This window comes from Cherax quadricarinatus, chromosome 8 (genome assembly GCF_038502225.1).
Source record: "Cherax quadricarinatus isolate ZL_2023a chromosome 8, ASM3850222v1, whole genome shotgun sequence".
Classification (NCBI taxonomy): Eukaryota; Metazoa; Arthropoda; class Malacostraca; order Decapoda; family Parastacidae; genus Cherax; species Cherax quadricarinatus.
In genome coordinates this window covers 23054773-23077163 of record NC_091299.1, presented here as the reverse complement: position 1 = coordinate 23077163, position 22391 = coordinate 23054773, and the positions used below count along the sequence as shown (strand labels likewise).

The window sequence follows — 22391 nt, the reverse complement described above, 5'->3', positions numbered from 1 at the left end:
AGCACCAGTTTGGAATCCACACCTAGTCAAGCACGTCAAGAAATTAGAGAAAGTGCAAAGGTTTGCAACAAGACTAGTCCCAGAGCTACGGGGATTGTCCTACGAAGAAAGGTTGAGGGAAATCGGCCTGACGACACTGGAGGACAGGAAGGTCAGGGGAGACATGATAACGACATATAAAATACTGCGCGGAATAGACGAGGTGGACAAAGACGGGATGTTCCAGAGATGGGACACAGACACAAGAGGTCACAATTAGAAGTTGAAAACTCAGATGAATCAAAGGGATGTTAGGAAGTATTTCTTCAGTCATAGAGTAGTCAGGCCATGGAATAGCCTAGAAAGTGAAGTAGTGGAGGCGGGAACCATACATAGTTTTAAGGCGAGGTATGATAAAGCTCATGGAGCAGGGAGAGAGAGGACCTAGTAGCAATCAGTGAAGAGGCGGGGCCAGGAGCTATGACTCGACCCCTGCAACCACAAATAGGTGAGTACAAATAGGTGAGTACACCACGTTATAAAGTGATACAAACAGGACTACAGTTAGCACGGGTTCTGAATACGTCATGAGTATTATTGTTGATTAATGAAAGTGTGTTGATAACGTCACAATATGAAGGGTGATTGGTCGAGTGTTCAGTGACGTGTTAAAGTTATATGGAGTGGTTGTGATGTTGACGGTGGTGGCCCAGCAACGGTGTTCTGGTCTCCATGTTGTTGGTGACGGCACCACTCAGTCTACTTCTTACTTCTTCGTGTAGTTCACCTCTACTTACTAGTTCCGCTAAATAGCCCAGGTGAGCTGATACTAGTCTTCATAACTACAACACAAGTCTAAAAATAGCTCCCTAAGGCCTACAGGCCTATGCCCGACATTTATTCATGCCCAGTATAACTCAGGTACAAAAAACTAACCACAAAATCTGCCAACGGTGAAATTCTGGAGTATATCTATGTTGTTTACCGTTCTTAGTGCATTAATTAATCAATTATTATTTTCACATAAAAACACTGAGCATGTATAGGTTATTCAATAATCGTCTATTTTACAACTAATCTCCTGTTAGCATCACACACTCGCTTCACATATTGAGTGTCCGCGATTCGATCCCCGGCACGGGTGGAAACGTTGGGCGTTTTCTTACACCTGCTGCCACTGTTCACCTAGCAGTAAGTTGTTACTCTAGTGTTAGTCGACTGTTGTGGGTGGCATCCTGGGAGACAAGATTAAAGGACTTGAATGGAAATAAGACAATCTTCAATGACGCACTGACTTTCTGGATGGCTAACCCTCCCTACCCTGGGTTATCCTGGATGGCTAACCCTCCCTACCCTGGGTTATCCTGGATGGCTAACCCTCCCTACCCTGGGTTATCCTGGATGGCTAACCCTCCCTACACTGGGTTATCCTGGATGGCTAACCCTCCCTACCCTGGGTTATCCTGGATGGCTAACCCTCCCTACACTGGGTTATCCTGGATGGCTAACCCTCCCTACACTGGGTTATCCTGGATGGCTAACCCTCCCTACACTGGGTTATCCTGGATGGCTAACCATCCCTACCCTGGGTTATCCTGGATGGCTAACTCTCCCTACACTGGGTTATCCTGGATGGCTAACCATCCCTACCCTGAGTTATCCTGGGTGGCTAACCTTCCCTACCCTGGGCGGCTAATCCTTCCTACCCTGGGTTATCCTGGGTGGCTAATCCTCCCTACGCTGGGTTATCCTGGTTGGCTAATCCTCCCTACCCTGGGTTATCCTGGGTAGCTAACACTCCCTACCCTGGGTTACCCTGGTTGGCTAATCCTCCCTACCCTGGGTTATCCTTGTTGCTAATCCTCCCTACCCTGGATTATCCTGGTTGACTAACACTTCCTTCCCTGGGTCATCCTGGTTGCTAACCCTCCCTACCATGGGTTATCCTGGTTGGCTAACCCTTCCCTACCCTGGGTTATCCTGGTTGCTAACCCTCCCTACTCTGGGTTATCCTGGTTGGTTAACACTTCCTACCCTGGGTTATCCTGGTTGGCTAACACTTCCTTCCCTGGGTTATCCTGGTTGCTAACCCTCCCTACCCTGGGTTATCCTGGTTGGCTAACACTTCCTACCCTGGATTATCCTGGTTGGCTAACACTTCCTACCCTGGATTATCCTGGTTGGCTAACACTTCCTACCCTGGGTTATCCTGGTTGGCTAACACTTCCTACCCTGGGTTATCCTGGTTGGATAACACTTCCTACCCTGGGTTATCCTGGTTGGCTAACACTTCCTACCCTGGGTTATCCTGGTTGCTAACCCTCCCTACCCTGGGTTATCCTGGTTGGTTAACACTTCCTACCCTGGGTTATCCTGGTTGGCTAACACTTCCTACCCTGGGTTATCCTGGTTGGCTAACACTTCCTACCCTGGGTTATCCTGGTTGGCTAACACTTCCTACCCTGGGTTATCCTGGTTGCTAACCCTCCCTACCCTGGGTTATCCTGGTTGGCTAACACTTCCTACCCTGGGTTATCCTAGTTGGCTAACCCTGGGTTACAAGTCTCAACAAATGTTATCTTAACCTTGATCTCGATGAAAGGCTCTTTATGCAAGGAACTGAAGCTCTCTCCCTTTCCATGGATCAAACTTGATTACCTCCCATTCTCCAGATGCTACAGGACCCCTGTGGCACCTGGAGACTGCTTCAGTGCTTCGCCTTGGTTCGAATAATAATTCATGTCTGCAATATAAGGAAGCCTCATTCGGTAACACGTCACACAATGTCTGTCTCACATTATTTAGTGTGAGGTTGAAGGGTGACTGTGATATGTGTGACCCTCCGTTCAGTCCATCTAGGATGATGAAATCTTAGTATGATATTTTACAACTGCGAGAGTATGATGAGCTTCATTAGTTCAATATAATGGCTGTGCAACACACTCGGTGGTGGTGAACCTTCAACTAGGCTGAGACTAACAACCTCGTCTTCTAGTGTTTCTAGTTTTAACATATGGACTTCATACAATGGTACCTTGTGGTCACCTTATGAGTTATGGCCCTCGACTACACGAGGGTCTTTAAGGTTCCATGTCACCTGTTCACCAAAAGTCAAGAATACTTTTATATGACTCACGAAATCGTAATGACACGATTGCAAACAATACTTTTATATCTACAATAAGGATTAAACTCTGTATCTACGCTGAGAGATATACACCTCTGGGTGTATACATGCTGCCTACCTATGTTTGTCCAGCCTGGGTCAACTGAACAACGGGAACCCCAAGGAAAGCGATCAGTATTTGTTATGCAAAATTAATTTTATTTACAAACACAGAGGAACCTGCCCTAGGCTTTGTATAATTTATATAACATAAAATGAATGAGTTCACCTAGCCTATTCTGATAATATGCATAGCTGAAGAATTTGACTTGCTTGGTATGCCGAGTCTTCAGTTGATCCTTCAACTTGAGCTTCAAACTTTCGTCTATATTAAACTTAAGGTAACATATAATTACACATACTTACCGTCAATAACGTGGCTGCTCACGTTTAGCAGCGACTTAAAGAGTTGATAACCCAACGATAATGACAGTGACAATAGTTTAAAACTTTATTATGCACCCCATACCCATCCTGTGGGCGGTAGTCAAAAGAACACAGAGGCACATATGGGTCCAGGGACTGGGGCTCAAAATACTGACAACTAAGCAAGTTGAGAGCTCTTAAAGTTAAGAGAAGGGCGGCGACGGCGGCGGCTGGTGGTGCGGTTGCTGGTGCCGGTGCTCTAGTGCTGCTGTTGGTGCTGCTGGTGTGGGTGCTGCTGTTGGTGCTGCTGGTGTGGGTGCTGCTGTTGGTGCTGGTGCCGGTGCTCTAGTGCTGCTGGTGTGGGTGCTGCTGTTGGTGTTGGTGCCGGTGCTCTAGTGCTGCTGGTGTGGGTGCTGCTGTTGGTGTTGGTGCCGGTGCTCTAGTGCTGCTGTTGGTGCTGCTGGTGTGGGTGCTGCTGTTGGTGCTGCTGGTGTGGGTGCTGCTGTTGGTGCTGGTGCCGGTGCTCTAGTGCTGCTGGTGTGGGTGCTGCTGTTGGTGTTGGTGCCGGTGCTCTAGTGCTGCTGGTGTGGGTGCTGCTGTTGGTGTTGGTGCCGGTGCTCTAGTGCTGCTGGTGTGGGTGCTGCTGTTGGTGTTGGTGCCGGTGCTCTAGTGCTGCTGCTGGTTCGGGTACTGCTGGTGCTGGTGCCGGTGCTAGCGCTGCTGGTGTTGGTGCGGGTACTGCTGTTGATGCTGGTGCGGGTACTGCTGTAGGTGCTGGTTCGGGTACTGCTGTTGGTGCTGGTGCGGGTACTGCTGTTGGTGCTGGTGCCGGTGCTAGCGTTGCTGCTGTTGGTGCTGCTGGTGCGGGTACTGCTGTTGGTTGATGGTGCCGGTGCTAGTGCTGCTGGTTCTGGTGCTACATTGGCCTCACACTGACACAGGACACCAAATTTGTGATCGTCTTGAGAGATTACAAGGTCAGATACTTGCATCAAGGACCCATCATCGGCACTTATCGTACAGAATTCAATTATTCTTAGTGTTTTTCACTATGTACCTACACATCCAAGAACCAGTGCTGACCTGACCTTCCTCTAAGTAATATACATTATCAATGAAGGTTTGATGCCGATTAGAAAATACATTCTTCAGTTATTGAATGGAAATCAGTATTGCAATTTGTATATTAATAGTAACACTAACTTAACCTAATAACAATACGAACCTTTTTCTGAGCATAACAAGCTAATGCTTAAAGTTTGAAGCCGACCAGAAGAATCATTCTCTAGTAATCGAATGAAATCCAACAATCCCAAGCTTTTTTGTTTTCAACTGTTAGTATATTGGGAAATTTGTTACTAAAGCATCTAAATATAATGGTATCGAAAAGAATAAAAAAGGCACAATACCATGACTGGAACAATACAAAACGTGTCCACTACGTGTGGCTTATGTGTGTATAATAGCGTTGTAACTTTTTTACTTTTTTTTTCCAAATAAAACATCTCCTGTGTCATAAATCGATGAAATTTTGTTTAAAAACAATGAAAATGTACCTAATTCCTCTCAGTTTTCAAAAAAGGTCAAAAGGTCACCCCTAAATAAAAACTATGAATCACCATATATCTAGGTTACTACTCGTAAGTAGCAGCTCAGACAATTACTAACTGACAACTCTACATACTGGCGTCTACTATTGTTATCATTTTCTCATTGTACAGCACCACTTGTCTGACACAGGTATAGCCTAACACTAGCACAGGGAAAAGAGTGGAGCTGTTGTCAAACTGCAACTAATGTTCTCAGAGAAGGGGATTAGGAAACCACAATTTATCAGTTGTCAGCATCACCTTCTGGACAGGATTCTCTGTTTGGTAATGGATGAAAATCTTGGTACTAAAACCAGTTCTCCAAACATCGAGTATCCATTTGTACCCTAACTGGTGAAGAATTATGAGGAACTAAAGGCACAGTTTGTTAATGGGACAGAAGAGATCCTCCATTACTTGACTCACGAAATCGTAATGACACGATTGCAAACAAACCATACCACGGGCGGGATTTGAACCCGCGGTCAGAGAGTCTCATATAACACTAGTGTTTAGATTCTTTGAAGAAAAAGGGCACTTTCCTTTGATTAACTTTCAGAAAATTGCAAACATCAGCACTGCCAGGTGGAATTCAAGAGCCATCATAGCTATTCTTGCATTTATTCTTATAACTACATGACGGAAGACCTTTGGAGAAGATATGTAGATTCATTTCATACACCTGGACAGATTATTGGTTTACTGATCAAATGTTCGGTGAAAATGACTTCAAGAATTTGTCAGAAATATTGAAACCTTACAAAAAAAGCACTGAACTCATTGAAAAATCACTGGAAGCAGGAGCCGTCTGCACTCTATATACCAAGAAGTAATCAGTGTACTGATCGTGCAATCAGTGTTATCCAGGAACTGTATGTTGCCGCAGAAACAAAAACAAACTGCAACTTCGGTTTATTCTAAGCAATAAGTAATAATATATGTACAAACATAAAACAATGTTGCTGTAAGCTGTTTTAATTGTAATAATTACATGTAATTGCATTCAAATTACTTGTTTTTGTTACTCTTTTTTTTCATTTAGAGTTGATATTTTCTAAAAAAAATATTGAAATAAAAGGTCATTTATTTGCTTTTAGGCAAACGTTCATCTGATTAAGTTACAGGAATATTATGTTGTAAAAAAGTTAAACCTTAGTGTATAATTGGCATCATCTTTCTCTTAAGAAGCAGCCATTAACCACTGATATCGTTAAATGAGACTTTGTCAAGATATTCAATGAACAAAATGTCACACTTAGGTAGAATACACCATTACTGATTAGTAAGTTCATTCAGGTTCAGGTCCACATAAGTACAATTATCATACATAATAACATATATATAAATCACTCAGGATAACCCAAAAATGTAGAAGTGACTGATTTCCATTGTTGGTATTGTTAACCCAGGACAACCCAGTAAACACAGGATGTCATCACACTGTCTGGTTTTATTTCTATCGGGATCCCTTAATCCTCTCCCCCAGGATGCCACCTACCTGGAGCATATCTACCTGTAGAGGGTTTCGGGAGTCAGCGCCCCCGCGGCTCGGTCTGAGACCAGGCCTCATGGTGGATCAGAGTCTGATGAACCAGGCTGTTACTGCTGGCCGCACGCAACTGACGTACTAACCACAGCCCGGTTGGTCAGGTACTGAATTTAGGTACCTGTCCAGTGCCTTTCTGAAGACAGCCAGGGATCTATTGGTAATCTCCCTTATGTATGCTGGGAGGCAGCTGAATAGTCTTGGGCCTCAGACACTTATTGTATTGTCTCTCAGTGTACTCCCTCCAGGACCTTCCAAATGTATATTATCATGTATCTCTCTCGCCTGCGTTCCAGGGATACAGATCACAGATGAAGAACCTTCAACCGTTCCCAGTAATTTAGGTTCCTTATCGTACTTATGTGTGCCGTGAAAGTTCTTTGTACACTCTCCAGGTTTGCAATGTCGCCAGCCTTGAAGGGGACTGTTAGTGTACATCAGTATTCCAGCCTAGAGAGAACAAGCAATTTGAAGAGGATCATCATGTGACTGGCGTCCCTAGTTTGGAAGATTCTCATTATCTATCTTATCATTTTCCTAGTAGACGAGGTAGAGACATTGTTGTGGTCTTTGAAGGCGAGATCCTCTGACATTAACATTCTCAGGTCCTTCACATTTCTTTGTCGCTCTGTTGTATGGTTAGACTTTGTCGTATACCCTGATGCAGTTTTCGTTTCTTCAAGTTTTCATTATCTGAGTAGATGAAATTTCTCGTCGTTGAACTTCATAATGTTTTGAGTGGCCCATTTGAAAATTTGGTTGATGTCCGCTTGGAGTCTTGCGGTGTCTTCGATGGACGTCACTGCCATGGTGATCCGGGTGTCATCCTCAAAGGAAGACACGGAGCTATGGCTTACATCTCTGTCTATGCTCGAAATGAGGATGAGGAATAGAATGGGAGCGAGTACTGTGCCTTGTGGAGCAGAGCTTTTCACCGTGGCTGCCTGGGACTTTACTCTGTTCACTATTACTCTTTGTGTTCTATTTGTCAGGAAGTTATAGATCCATTTACCAACTTTTCTTGTTATTCTTTTATCACGCATTTTGTGTGCTATTACACCAAAGTCACACTTGTCGAAAGCTTTTGAAAAGTCTGTGTATACATCTGTATTTTGTTTATCCTCTACAGCATCCAGGACCTTGTCATAGTGGTCCAGTAGCTGGGACAGGCAGAAGCGACCTGCTCTAAACCCGTGTTGCCCTGCATTGTGCAATTGATGGGTATCTACGTGGTTGGCGATCTTGTTTCTTAGAACCCTCTCAAAGATTTTTATGATATGGGATGTTAGTGCTATCGGTCTGTAGTTCTCTGCAATTGCTTTACTGCCACGTTTGTGGAGTGGGGCTATGTCTGTTGTTTTTAGTGTATGTTTGTGGGATTAACCCCTGTGTCTATGCTCCCTCTCCATAGAATGCTGAAGGCATGCGATAAGGGCTTCTTGCAAGTCTTGATGAACACGGAGTTCCACGAGTCTGGGCCTGGGGCAGAGTGCATGGGCATGTCATTTATTGCCTTTTCAAAGTCTTGTGGCGTTTGGATAATATCTGAGATTTTTGAGATGACCAAATTTTGGGTTTCGTTCATCAAGAATTCATTTGGATTGTCGACCCTTAATTTGGGCAGCGGCTAGCTGAACACTGAGTCATATTGGGACTTTAATATCTCACTCATTTCTTAGCTGTCATCTGTGTATGTCCCACCCTGCCTAAGCAGGGGCCCAATACTGGATGTTGTTTTTCCCTTAGATTTGGCATAAGAAAAGTATTTTTTTTTTCAATTTCCTTTATGATTTTAGTTCTTCCTGTGATTCTTGTCTCCTGTAAGATTCCTTCAGCTTAAGTTCAATAGTTGCAATTTCATTGACTAGTGCCTCCCTTCGTATTTCAGATATATTGATCCCTCTCAGCAGCTCTGTGACTCTTCGCCTTCAGGAGCATCTCTCTCTCTCTTTCTAATTTACATCATCTCTTTCTTTTTCTTAACAGAATGTGTCTTGAGCAGATCTCAAGGACCACAGAGTTTATTTTTTTCAAGGCAAATGTTCGGATCCATGTTGTTGGTTGTTGGTTGACTTCATCCCATTGTATGTTTTTGTTAATAAAACTTAATTTTGTGAAGAGGCCTTCATGACTGATCACATTTTGCTGGTCAGGAGCCCTGTGCATACATGTTTGTACCTCTATTATGTTGTGATCTGAGTGTATTGTCTTTGATACGGTTATGTTACTTATCAGATCGTCATTGTTAGTGAAGATGAGGTCCAGCGTATTATCTAGTCTTGTAGGCTCTAATATTTGCTGGTTTAAGGTGAATTTGGTGCAGAGATTTAATAGTTCGTGTGTGTGTGAATTTTCATCTGAGCTGCCTCCCGGGGTGATCTCTGCTAAAACATTGTTTGCTATACTCCTCCATTTTAGGTGTCTCAAGTTGAAATCTCCCAGTAGTAAGATGTTTGGGGCAGGAGTTGGCAGATTTTCCAGACAGTGGTCAATTTTCGAAAGCTGCTCCCGAAATCGGTGGGAAGTTGCGTCTGGAGGCTTGTATACTACCACAATGACAAGGTTTTGGTTTTCAATCTTTACTGCCAAAACTTCAAACTATATCATTTGAGCAAATGAGCGATCCTGTGATGTACAGACCAACCCCTCCTTGTTGCCTGCTTAGTCTGTCACATGGGAATAGGTTATAACCTGGGATTCATATTTCGTTGTCATAATGATCTTTTATGTGGGTCTCTGTGAATGCTGCAATTACTGCATATGACTCCGTGAGCAGTCCCTTGATGTAAGGAATTTTGTTGTTTTTTGACGGCTTTAGACACTGTACTTTTGCAAAGACAAATGTCGTTATGTTGGTGGAATTCAGGGGGAAGGGCGTTATTTGCAGGCTCTAATATCTGTTGTTCTGGAGTAGAGGCCAATGTCCATGCCTCTGCTCCAGAAGTGTTTTCAGTTGGTGTAGGATTATTGTCATTTCTTGCCAGTCTTTTTCCCTCCTGGCTCTAAAAAAAAAACTCTGTCCCTGGAGGGGTTGTGGCTCCCCTCTTTTGTTTCTTACAGCCTGGCTGGTCTGTACCTTTTTGTTCCCTTTAGATGATGTGCCTGGCAGTATGCATTGTAGCATTTTCTTTCATGGATTGATGAGTGACACATTTTTGGGTGAAATAAGTTACAGGAGGGAAAGTTACACTCTTGTGTTGTTATGTGGGTGCGGCATTTTTTGGGGTGGTCAAATGTGCATGTCCCACCTAGATTGGACTTCTGTTTGCAAGGATTCATTGTAACTGCGTTCGCTGCTGGTGCATTTTTTCTGTTTCATCCCTATATATCACCCCTGTATGGACATCAGTGCTTCTACCAGGTTTTGCTGGTAATGTGTCGACACTATTTCCTGAGGAATAATCCCCTTTTGTTCAATCTCCGGCAGTATCGATATTTTGTACCTCTGTGAATTGAATAGCGTTGTCTTTACTTGTTTCATCACCAGGGCCAATGTCTCTTTTTGGTTCACTGTCCTCCAGGACAACACTAGCACCCTCAGGAGCACTGTTCTCCAGGACAGCACTAGCACCCTCAGGAGCACTGTCGTGCAAGACAGCCCCGTCCAAACCACCCATCTTATTTCCCCAGCTGTCATACGATGCTGACATGTCTCTCAAGAAGGATCTTTTATTGGTATTCTTGTCTTTTAATATAGATGTCATTTCCTCATACAGGTGTATCTCGTTTGGGCAGACTCAAAAACGTCTCTCTGAGTTTATGTCAAGTGTGGTCACTGGTTTAAAATCCCAGCATATACCATGGGACCACTGACCGCACAGATGGCAAGCAATCCAGACCTGTCTTCATCCATTACGCTTTCTGCAGACTACACAGATCTTCATGGTGGTGGTCATCTTACAATACTTGACAATTCTCCTAGCTGACTAGTCTATAATTTCTCGAAGTATTTAGCTGTCTTTAACAGTTCTTCCGATTGGCTGGCGAGGATAGATTAGATTTTGCCACCGAAGTGGCTAGTTTATTGTGCACCCCATATCCATCTTGTGGACGGTAGCGCGAGAGCATGTGGATACACAAAAGGCCTAGGAACTAGGCCCCAAAGGGTTAACAGGAATACATATGGATTTATATCTACATATCTATAGTTCACTTATCTGTTACAACCAAATTTAGGAAATTTGCTTAGTATATCTGGTATCTTATTTTCATTAATAAGATATCTTGACATGTCACATAGGTTATTATATTGTCTGTCTCTGTATTCCTCAATAAGTGGACAATTAAGCACATAGTGTTCAAGAGAGTGACCATATGCCTGATCACATAATTTACATTTAGTTTGATCATCATCTGTGTGTCTCCCAAACTGCCAGAAGTACTTGTAACCAAGCCTAAGCCTGGCCACTACAACATCAGTCAGTCTGTTCACATTGCAAGTTGCTCCGAGGATAGGCTTTTATATAAAAGATTTTATATGTACATATAATATATATATATATATATATATATATATATATATATATATATATATATATATATATATATATATATATATATATATATATATATATATATATATATATATATATATATATATATCTTGGGTTATCCTGGGTGGCTAACCCTCCGGGGTTAAAAATCCGAACGAAATCTTATCTTATCTTATCTTATATATATATATATATATATATATATATATATATATATATATATATATATATTTATATATATATATATATATATATATATATATATATATATATATATTATATGTACATAGAGGATACCTTATTTCCAATGCAGTCCGTTTGAATCTGGTTCTTTGTTCACTTATTTCTTGGACAAATCCTGACGAATCTGGACGAATCCAGTTAGTGGACCACTGTATATTATTTTTTACTAATATTCACCTTAAAAGCAGATCTATCTATTTGTATTGTATCTATTTGTTGTGGTTACTGTTTGGGTGTTTGATGAGGGCGCGTAAAACCCCGTCAGCTTATGAATCCGGTCAGAGGATACCTTGTTTTCAACGAATGCTTGAATCCGGTCGTTGGTTCACTTATTTCTTGGACGAATCCGGATTAGTGGATCACTTATTTTGGACGTATGTAGTCGGTGATTTTAAACTACCTCATGAAAAGGACTACTGGAAAAATATTTAACAGAGTAATATGTGTTCAGTTTGATACAAAAAGTATAACTTGCATGTTGGAGCAGCCGGTGACTTCTGAAGATGAAGATTACTGGAGTATATTTTATTTTCGTTGTGTAGAGGGTGTTCCAGGGGTCAACGCCCCCGCAGCCCATTCCATGACCAGGCCTCATGGTGGATCAAGGCCTGATCAACCAGGCTGTTACTGCTGGCCGCATGCAGTCCAATGCACTAGCCACAGCCTGGCTGATCAGGTACTGATTTTAGGTACCTATCCAGCTCCCTCTTGAAGACAGCCTGGGGTCTATTGGTAACCCAGCCTTTGACTTCCACACCCCGGCTCCTACGTGTAAGTACACATGCAATACAGTCGCAATCAGGCGATCTCAACAATGCAAGACAGGCCACGGGGGATGAAAATCTTCAGCTCAAGATCTCTCTCTCTCTCTCTCTCTCTCTCTCCACGTTTGAGAGGAACTGCCTACCGTCACCACGCTATGTGACTCTCAGAAAACTTCCCCTCAGTCCACTTGTTGCTTGCTCTTGAAACACTGCATAGCTCCTGATGACGCAAGAGAACATGTGAAAGATCTTGAGCTGAAGATCTCTATCCCCGTGGCTTGTCTTGCAAGTACACATATCTTGAAACAACACTGACAAACTTGCCAAACTTAAGCTCAATATGTCGAACTTAGTACTAATATTAATAATAACAACAATAACAAAAATAATAAATATGAAAATATTATTATTATTATTATTATTATTATTATTATTATTATTATTAGTAGTGAAGAAAGCGGCTGAGTGGCTCCTTCCGGTTTGGGCCTTTCACTGGGCGAGGAACTTCCGGTTTAGGCCTTCCACTGAGCGAGGTATCCGGTCTAGGACCAGCAGCTGGAGGGTCACCTTTTCACACCTAGGTGTTACTTCCGGTTTTGACCATGACCTCGCCCTCGAGACTACCTCACCCTTGACCCCCCAACCAATACCCCCACCCCCCACGACCCCCCGCCTTGCGACCCCGCCGTCGCGCCGCGCGCCCGCGCGCCCGCCCCGCCCCGCCCCGCCGCCCCGCGCGCCCGCGCACCCGCGCGCCCCGCCCGCCCGCGCGCCCCGCCCGCGCCCCTTCGCGCCTTCTGCTGCGCCTTCTGCAGCGTCCTCCGGATCGCCCCCGCGCCTCGAATTTTTTTCCGATTTTTGTCGAATTTTTTTTGAATTTCATTTTCTTGTGCTCTCCATCTCCTCGGATCAAGTTTTTAAGGTTCCCCCTCTCACTTTCACCCCCATCCCAAAATTTCTCGATATTACAAGTTTTTGCATTCCCCCCTATGGGGGTTTTCGAAATTCTCCATCTCCTTGGATCAAATTTTTAAGGTTCCCCCTCCCACTTTCACCCCCCAACTCCAAAAATTTCTCGATAATACCAAGTTTTTGGATTCCCCCCTATGGGGTTTTCGAAATTCTCCAATTCCTCGGATCAAGGTTTTTTGGGTACCCCTCCTTTCACCCCCACCATCCCAATTTTTTTCACTCGATAATACAAAGACTCTACTTCCTCGGATCAAGTTTTTTGGATTCCCCCCTCTGGGGGTTTTGAATTTCTCCATCTCCTCGGATCCCCCTCCCACTTTCACCCCCCAACCCAAAAATTTCTCGATGATACAAGTTTTGGATTCCTCCCCTATAGGGTTTTCGAAATTCTCCATCTCCTTAGATCAAGTTTTTTGGATCCTCCCTATGGGGTTTTCGAAATTCTCCATCTCCTTGGATCAAGGTTTTTTGGATTGTCCCTCCTTCCACCCCACCCCAAAATTTCTCAATATTACCAAGTTTTTGGATTCCCCCCTATGGGGGTTTCGAAATTCTCCAATTCCTTGGATCAAGGTTTTTTGGTTTCCTCCCCTCTGGGGGTAAGCATTCAAATGAACTCCTCCTATGGGGGCATGCTTACTACAGGTCTAAACAAGTTAAATGAACTAAAAAAAAAGCGTTTACTCGGCGGTCAGTATTCCACTCATTAAGTTAAATGAACTAAAAAAGGACCGCGCACACAGGTTGAATCTTGTCTACCCTTTTACCCACCCTCCCAAACCCTCACACTCCAACCAACACCTCACAATTTTCACTCATAACCCCCAATTTTTCTCGTTTTAACCCTTTTAGTTCATTAAAGTTAATAAGGGGACACATGCATCAGAAAGTCACCACATCCACTTTCGTTAAATTCACTACTCACAATTTTACATATTACGAAGTTAAATACGCACTTTTACTTTGAACATCTTCAAAACACTCTCATAAATCATTTGAATACTCACAAAAAATACCTTTATACATTTCCAAACAACACTGAAATACTCCAAAAACATCATTCGAACACCCCCAAATCACCTCTGAATACTCCCAGAACACCTTCATAAGTACTCTTGCACATCATTTGAACACCTTCAAAACACTCTCATAATCATTTGTACACCTTCAAAACACCTTTGAACACCTTCAAAACACCCTTGAACACCCTTGATCACCTTCAAAGCACTCTCATAATCATTTGAACACACTCAAAACACCTTTTGAACACCTTTGAACACCTTTGAACATTTCCAAACAACACTGAAACACTTCCAAAAACACCATTTGAGTACTCCCAATTACACCACTGAATACTACTAAAACACCGCTGAATTCAATCAAAACACCCTTCAACACCTTCAAACACCCTTGAACACCTTCAAAACACCTTTGAATAACCTCAAAACAACATTTGAACACACTCAAAACACCTTTGAACACCTTTGAACATTTCCAAACAACACTGAAACACTTCCAAAAAACACAATTTGAGTACTCCCAATTACACCACTGATTACTACTAAAACACCGCTGAATTCAATCAAAACACCCTTCAAAACCTTCAAACACCCTTGAACACCTTCAAAACACTCTTGAACACCTTCAAAAACACCTTTGAACATTTCCAAAACACTATTTGAGTACTCCCAATTACACCACTGAATACTACTAAAACACCGATGAATTCAATCAAAACACCCTTCAACACCTTCAAAACACCTTTGAACACCTTTGAATACTCACATAAACACCCTTGAACACCTTCAAAACACCTTTGAATAACCTCAAAACACCTTTGAACACCTTCAAAACACCCTTGAACACCTTCAAAACACCTTTGAATAACCTCAAAACACCTTTGAACACCTTCAAAACACCCTTGAACACCTTCAAAAACAACATTTGAACACACTCAAAACACCTTTGAACATTTCCAAAACACTATTTGAGTACTCCCAAATAAGATTTGACATCTCTAATTTATCTGCACTTTCATTAAATTACAACTCATCCCTCAGTCTCCAGACTAGGCATTTTCTCGTTTTTACCCTTTTAGTTCATTAAAGTTATTAAGGGGACACAATACATCAGAAAAAAGTCACAAAAACTAACTCAAACACTTTACTTTGAACACCCCCAAAAACACTCTCATAATCATTTGAATACTCACATAAACACCCTTGAACACCTTCAAACACCTTTGAATATCGTTTTTAAACTAATTTCATCACAACCCACTTATATCATCTTTTTCGGTAACTCTAATTCGACAACAACACCCACAACACCCACATCCCACAACACCCATGAACATTTCCAAAACACTATTTGAGTACTCCCAATTACACCACTGATTACTACTAAAACACCGCTGAATTCAATCAAAACGCCCTTCAACACCTTCAAACTCCCTTGAACACCTTCAAAACACTCTTGAACACTTTCAAAAACACCTTTGAACATTTCCAATCAACACTGAAACACTTCCAAAAAACACAATTTGAGTACTCCCAATTACACCACTGAATACTACTAAAACACCGCTGAATTCAATCAAAACACCCTTCAACACCTTCAAAACACCTTTGAACACCTTCAAAACACCTTTGACACCTTCAAAACACTCTTGAACACCTTCAGAAAACACCTTCGAACATTTCCAATCAACACTGAAACACTTCCATACCCAACTATTGCGACATGTTTTCAACACCCCCTCCATTCTTTTTCCAATATATCATAACTTTTCAATTCTATAATTTCTTTTTAAAATATTCACACATTACCTTTATATTCAGTAAAATCTCTCCATATTTCTAATTACAACCCTCCCCATACCCCTCTCCATCTCACCCGCATTCTTCACATCCACTCACCCATCTCCCAACATACCTCTTCTGAACACACACACAAAAAAATCACATTTCACATCCACAAATGCATCTCAAATCCACTAAAATCACTGTAACCAAGATATTCACACACACACACCTTACCTAACCTAACCTTACCTAACCTAACCTACCCTAACCTAACTTAACCTAACATAACCTAACCTAACCTTACCTAACCTAACCTAACCTTACCTAACCTAACCTTACCTAACCTACCCTAACCTAACCTTACCTAACCTAACCTAGCCTAACCTAACCTATCTTAACCTTACCTAACCTAACCTTACCTAACATAACCTAACTTAACCTAACCGAACCTAACCTAACCTTACCTAACTTATCCTAACCTAACCTACCCTAACCTAACCTACCCTAACCTGTCCTAACCTAACCTAACCTAACCTAACCTAACCTAACCGAACCTACCCTAACCTAATTTAACCTAACCTAACCTTACCGAACCTACGCTAACCTAACTTAACCTAACCTAACCTATCCTAACCTTACCGAACCTACCCTAACCTAACCTTACCTAACATAACCTAGCCTAACCTAACCTAACTTTACCTAACCTAACCTAACCTAACCAAACCTACCCTAACCTAACTTAACCTATCCTAACCTTACCTAACTTATCCTAACCTAACCTAACCTAACCTTACCTAACATAATCTAACCTATCTTATCCTAATCCAACCTAACCTAACCTTACCTAACCTATCTTATCCTAATCTAACCTTGCCTAACCATTACCTAACCTAACCTAACCTATCTTATCCTAATCCAACCTAACCTAACCTTACCTAACCTATCTTATCCTAATCTAACCTTGCCTAACCATTACCTAACCTAACCTAACCTATCTTATCCTAATCCAACCTAACCTAGCCGAACCTATCCTAAAATATATTGGAACACCCCCAAAACACTATTTGAGTACTCCAGAATTACTTTGAACGACTCCATTTTGGATATATCCAAATTAGTTTTGAAAACTTTATCGTAAAATCGAACATTATTTTCTTGTTGGTAAAACACACTCAATGGTAGAAATATTTACTCGATTTCCGAATAGAAGCACTGTCCTCGCTCTGAGAGACTCATTGTGGGTCACCCCAACACATGGTGTAATGCGCTTCACACCCAAGGTAGAACATAACACCTGCGTCAACTCAGGACAGACAGGCGCCATGTAATGCGGGTAACATCCAAGGTAGAAAATCATCTCTTTCCAGACCAACTGTCTATCCTAACCTAACCTAACCTAACCTAACCTAATTCCTAACCTAACCTAACCTCACCTAACCGAACCTAACCTAACTCCATCAATCACCTCTATCCTAACCTAACCTAACCTAACCTAACCCAACCTAACTCCATCAAACACCTCTAACCTAACCTAACCTAACCTATCCTAACCTAACCTAACTCCATCAAACACCTCGAATACTACCTAACTTAACCTAACCTAACCTTACCTAACCTACCGAACCTAACCTAACCTAACCTAACCTATCCTAACCCGTCCCAACCTAACCTAACCTAACCTAACCTAACCTAACCTAACCTAACCTAACTTATCCTAACCTAACCTATCCTAACCTAACCTAAACACTGACTAACTTTGAACCAACTCTGAACACCACTGATCTTCTTCAAAAAAAATGCTCTGCACATCATTTGAACACCTTCAAAAAAAAACACCATCAAACACCTCCGAATACTCCCAAAAAAACACTACTGATTACTACCAAATCACCACTGAATACTACCAATCACCGTCAAAATCACCAGAAAACTAAGTTTAACATCACCATCTAACATCCTTTTTATAGAAATCCCCTCAAATCACTATAACCAAGAACTCCCTCCCCATTTGGCGCATAAAAAAAAAAAGCATGAACACAAACCTAATACGCAAACACTTAGTACATGATCACCATCAACTGAAAACATATCTTATACACACACATAATATAAGACAATCACCAACTACAATCACCCATGTTCACTTACCTCAAAATCACTAATATCACAGAAAACAATAATTTTTATAAACATTTCACACACACACACACAAAAAAAAAAATCATATTTGACAATATCTAAGCGCACTCACCTCACTACCACCAACACACGATGTCTCACCTCACAGGACCGACGAGGTCACCTCCAGTGACGTCACACTCCCATTGTGTTACTTGGTGGTTGGTAACATCACACCTAACCCCCTTGTTTCAACCTGTTGTACCCTACATTATCTAAGAACACTATATCCAAGACGATTACCAGATTTTATGATCCCCAACACCAAGATCACAGAAAACACACATTTTTATAATTATTCACACAAAAATCACGATCACCAATTCCATATCATGTTTACCGTCATCTATCAACACTAATCACCAAGATCACCAAAAAATCTAAGATCACGCATCTCAAAACTACTATGATCACTGAAAACACTTATTTTTTTAAACATTCGCACAAAAAAATAAGACATACACAAAAATACCACAACACTTCCACCAACATCTATAACATAACATGAGCACTATAACATATCACTATCACAAAAAAAATAATACACAAACACCCACATATTATACATTTCAATTGGAAATTTAAGACATGAGACATACACACCAAATCTAAGACATTCACCTCCAACTAAGACATACACATCACCCTTAAAACTTCCTTCCTTATTCATTCCGCATATCTCCTAGAGCTGTTTTAACCCCGACGGATCCACCACGACGTAGGAGCCAGAGTGTAGTAGGTGGTGTTGGAGTGGTGATGGTTCCTCTGGCTCCTACGTCGTGATGGAACCGTCGGGGTTAAAACAGCTCTAGGAGATATGCGGAATGAATAAGGAAGGAAGTTTTAAGGGTGATGTGTATGTCTTAGTTGGAGGTGAATGTCTTAGATTTGGTGTGTATGTCTCATGTCTTAAATTTCCAATTGAAATGTATAATATGTGGGTGTTTGTGTATTATTTTTTTTGTGATAGTGATATGTTATAGTGCTCATGTTATGTTATAGATGTTGGTGGAAGTGTTGTGGTATTTTTGTGTATGTCTTATTTTTTGTGCGAATGTTTAAAAAAATAAGTGTTTTCAGTGATCATAGTAGTTTTGAGATGCGTGATCTTAGATTTTTTGGTGATCTTGGTGATTAGTGTTGATAGATGACGGTAAACATGATATGGAATTGGTGATCGTGATTTTTGTGTGAATAATTATAAAAATGTGTGTTTTCTGTGATCTTGGTGTTGGGGATCATAAAATCTGGTAATCGTCTTGGATATAGTGTTCTTAGATAATGTAGGGTACAACAGGTTGAAACAAGGGGGTTAGGTGTGATGTTACCAACCACCAAGTAACACAATGGGAGTGTGACGTCACTGGAGGTGACCTCGTCGGTCCTGTGAGGTGAGACATCGTGTGTTGGTGGTAGTGAGGTGAGTGCGCTTAGATATTGTCAAATATGATTTTTTTTTTTTGTGTGTGTGTGTGTGAAATGTTTATAAAAATTATTGTTTTCTGTGATATTAGTGATTTTGAGGTAAGTGAACATGGGTGATTGTAGTTGGTGATTGTCTTATATTATGTGTGTGTATAAGATATGTTTTCAGTTGATGGTGATCATGTACTAAGTGTTTGCGTATTAGGTTTGTGTTCATGCTTTTTTTTTTTATGCGCCAAATGGGGAGGGAGTTCTTGGTTATAGTGATTTGAGGGGATTTCTATAAAAAGGATGTTAGATGGTGATGTTAAACTTAGTTTTCTGGTGATTTTGACGGTGATTGGTAGTATTCAGTGGTGATTTGGTAGTAATCAGTAGTGTTTTTTTGGGAGTATTCGGAGGTGTTTGATGGTGTTTTTTTTTGAAGGTGTTCAAATGATGTGCAGAGCATTTTTTTTGAAGAAGATCAGTGGTGTTCAGAGTTGGTTCAAAGTTAGTCAGTGTTTAGGTTAGGTTAGGATAGGTTAGGTTAGGATAAGTTAGGTTAGGTTAGGTTAGGTTAGGTTAGGTTAGGTTAGGTTAGGTTGGGACGGGTTAGGATAGGTTAGGTTAGGTTAGGTTAGGTTCGGTAGGTTAGGTAAGGTTAGGTTAGGTTAAGTTAGGTAGTATTCGAGGTGTTTGATGGAGTTAGGTTAGGTTAGGATAGGTTAGGTTAGGTTAGGTTAGAGGTGTTTGATGGAGTTAGGTTGGGTTAGGTTAGGTTAGGTTAGGTTAGGATAGAGGTGATTGATGGAGTTAGGTTAGGTTCGGTTAGGTGAGGTTAGGTTAGGTTAGGAATTAGGTTAGGTTAGGTTAGGTTAGGTTAGGATAGACAGTTGGTCTGGAAAGAGATGATTTTCTACCTTGGATGTTACCCGCATTACATGGCGCCTGTCTGTCCTGAGTTGACGCAGGTGTTATGTTCTACCTTGGGTGTGAAGCGCATTACACCATGTGTTGGGGTGACCCACAATGAGTCTCTCAGAGCGAGGACAGTGCTTCTATTCGGAAATCGAGTAAATATTTCTACCATTGAGTGTGTTTTACCAACAAGAAAATAATGTTCGATTTTACGATAAAGTTTTCAAAACTAATTTGGATATATCCAAAATGGAGTCGTTCAAAGTAATTCTGGAGTACTCAAATAGTGTTTTGGGGGTGTTCCAATATATTTTAGGATAGGTTCGGCTAGGTTAGGTTGGATTAGGATAAGATAGGTTAGGTTAGGTTAGGTAATGGTTAGGCAAGGTTAGATTAGGATAAGATAGGTTAGGTAAGGTTAGGTTAGGTTGGATTAGGATAAGATAGGTTAGATTATGTTAGGTAAGGTTAGGTTAGGTTAGGTTAGGATAAGTTAGGTAAGGTTAGGATAGGTTAAGTTAGGTTAGGGTAGGTTTGGTTAGGTTAGGTTAGGTTAGGTAAAGTTAGGTTAGGTTAGGCTAGGTTATGTTAGGTAAGGTTAGGTTAGGGTAGGTTCGGTAAGGTTAGGATAGGTTAGGTTAGGTTAAGTTAGGTTAGCGTAGGTTCGGTAAGGTTAGGTTAGGTTAAATTAGGTTAGGGTAGGTTCGGTTAGGTTAGGTTAGGTTAGGTTAGGTTAGGTTAGGACAGGTTAGGGTAGGTTAGGTTAGGGTAGGTTAGGTTAGGATAAGTTAGGTAAGGTTAGGTTAGGTTCGGTTAGGTTAAGTTAGGTTATGTTAGGTAAGGTTAGGTTAGGTAAGGTTAAGATAGGTTAGGTTAGGCTAGGTTAGGTTAGGTAAGGTTAGGTTAGGGTAGGTTAGGTAAGGTTAGGTTAGGTAAGGTTAGGTTAGGTTAGGTAAGGTTAGGTTAGGTTATGTTAGGTTAAGTTAGGTTAGGGTAGGTTAGGTTAGGTAAGGTTAGGTTAGGTAAGGTGTGTGTGTGTGAATATCTTGGTTACAGTGATTTTAGTGGATTTGAGATGCATTTGTGGATGTGAAATGTGATTTTTTTGTGTGTGTGTTCAGAAGAGGTATGTTGGGAGATGGGTGAGTGGATGTGAAGAATGCGGGTGAGATGGAGAGGGGTATGGGGAGGGTTGTAATTAGAAATATGGAGAGATTTTACTGAATATAAAGGTAATGTGTGAATATTTTAAAAAGAAATTATAGAATTGAAAAGTTATGATATATTGGAAAAAGAATGGAGGGGGTGTTGAAAACATGTCGCAATAGTTGGGTATGGAAGTGTTTCAGTGTTGATTGGAAATGTTCGAAGGTGTTTTCTGAAGGTGTTCAAGAGTGTTTTGAAGGTGTCAAAGGTGTTTTGAAGGTGTTCAAAGGTGTTTTGAAGGTGTTGAAGGGTGTTTTGATTGAATTCAGCGGTGTTTTAGTAGTATTCAGTGGTGTAATTGGGAGTACTCAAATTGTGTTTTTTGGAAGTGTTTCAGTGTTGATTGGAAATGTTCAAAGGTGTTTTTGAAAGTGTTCAAGAGTGTTTTGAAGGTGTTCAAGGGAGTTTGAAGGTGTTGAAGGGCGTTTTGATTGAATTCAGCGGTGTTTTAGTAGTAATCAGTGGTGTAATTGGGAGTACTCAAATAGTGTTTTGGAAATGTTCATGGGTGTTGTGGGATGTGGGTGTTGTGGGTGTTGTTGTCGAATTAGAGTTACCGAAAAAGATGATATAAGTGGGTTGTGATGAAATTAGTTTAAAAACGATATTCAAAGGTGTTTGAAGGTGTTCAAGGGTGTTTATGTGAGTATTCAAATGATTATGAGAGTGTTTTTGGGGGTGTTCAAAGTAAAGTGTTTGAGTTAGTTTTTGTGACTTTTTTCTGATGTATTGTGTCCCCTTAATAACTTTAATGAACTAA

At 41.3% G+C, this 22391-nt stretch overlaps 1 protein-coding gene across 1 annotated transcript in view; it reads left to right on the top strand.

Moving 5' to 3' along the window:
• The first annotated feature begins 750 nt into the window (after window positions 1-750).
• The window catches only part of LOC128698617 (choline transporter-like protein 1), a 162559-nt gene continuing 140918 nt past the window's right edge, over window positions 751-22391 (top strand). The window contains exon 1 of the mRNA XM_070082732.1: window positions 751-797. The gene's annotated coding sequence lies outside the window, so the exon portion shown is untranslated. The remainder of the gene's footprint in view (window positions 798-22391) is intronic.